Source organism: Saccostrea echinata, unplaced genomic scaffold, assembly GCF_033153115.1.
Source record: "Saccostrea echinata isolate AGI-Se365-2 ecotype Australia unplaced genomic scaffold, CSIRO_AGI_Sech_v1 ptg000054l, whole genome shotgun sequence".
Taxonomy (NCBI): Eukaryota; Metazoa; Mollusca; class Bivalvia; order Ostreida; family Ostreidae; genus Saccostrea; species Saccostrea echinata.
Genome location: NW_026889803.1, coordinates 35997501 through 35998586, shown reverse-complemented (window position 1 = coordinate 35998586; position 1086 = coordinate 35997501). Strand labels below are relative to the sequence as shown.

Here is a 1086-nt window from a genome sequence, read left to right as displayed (position 1 = left end):
CTACACCTTGATCCAGTGTACTTTTCAGATCACTTTAGAGGGTGAATATTGAGACTTCTCATTTTGATCAATCTGAAAGAATTACATGTAGTGTAATGAGGGAATAAATTTCACTATTTGTTTACTTGTACACTGTACTTTTTTTTTTAAGGACGAGAGAAATAAATTTCTATCCAAACAATAATATTGGAAATAATTTGTTTTACTGATTGAATGAATGAATACAAGTTACAATATACATTGTCCATAATTATCAATATATGTGTGAAAAAAGTCTCATTCTCTTTTCTCTTCAGTCCTTGTAAATATTCAAGTTTGTTCAGACATTACTTATTTCTCGCTTGTTATCATAAAATTGCCTGCCATCATCTCTCATTGGAGCCTTTAGTAAATAAAGAATTTCAAAAAAAAAGTTTCAAAGAATGGATACATACTTGTACTTTATTTGATTTCAATCAGATTCTTCATATCCAAAGATGTCAAATAATGACATCTACACTAGTTTCAATACATGTACTGAAAAAAATTAACTGGAAAGACAACAAATAAATGATACTTAAAATATCAAACAGGCTGCAATATGAATAAAAACAAGAGGCCCATGGGCCACATCGCTCACCTGAGTAACTTTGGCCATGCTGTTCATTACCAGACTCCCCCCTTGTAATACCTATTGTGGCCCAACCCTCCCCCCAGGGGCCATGATTTGAACAATTTAGAATCTACACTACCCCAGGATGCTTCCACATAAGTTTCAGTTTTTCTGGTCCAGTGGTTTTTGAGAAGATTTTTAAAGATTTTTCCTATATATTTCAATGTAAAACTTGGGATCCCCCCTATTGTGGCCCCGCCCTATCCCCTGGGTCATGATTTGAACAATTTAGAGTGTACACTACTTGAGGATGCTTCCACATAAGTTTCAGCTTTTCTGGCCCAGTGGTTCTTGAGAAGAAGATATTTAAAGATTTTTCCTATATATATTTCAATGTAAAACTTGGATTCCCTATTGTGCCCCCCCCCCTACCCCCGGGGGTCATGATTTGAACAATTTAGAATCTACACTACCCCAGAATGCTTCCACATAAG

General features: G+C 35.2%; 1 protein-coding gene across 2 annotated transcripts in view; it reads right to left on the bottom strand.

The window, feature by feature from the left end:
• Positions 1-420: 420 nt before the first annotated feature.
• Positions 421-1086, bottom strand: part of LOC133205692 (mitochondrial inner membrane protein OXA1L-like) — a 10719-nt gene continuing 10053 nt past the window's right edge. For both annotated transcript variants that reach the window (XM_061341543.1, XM_061341544.1), the window contains exon 9: positions 421-1086. This exon is cut by the window's right edge. The gene's annotated coding sequence lies outside the window, so the exon portion shown is untranslated.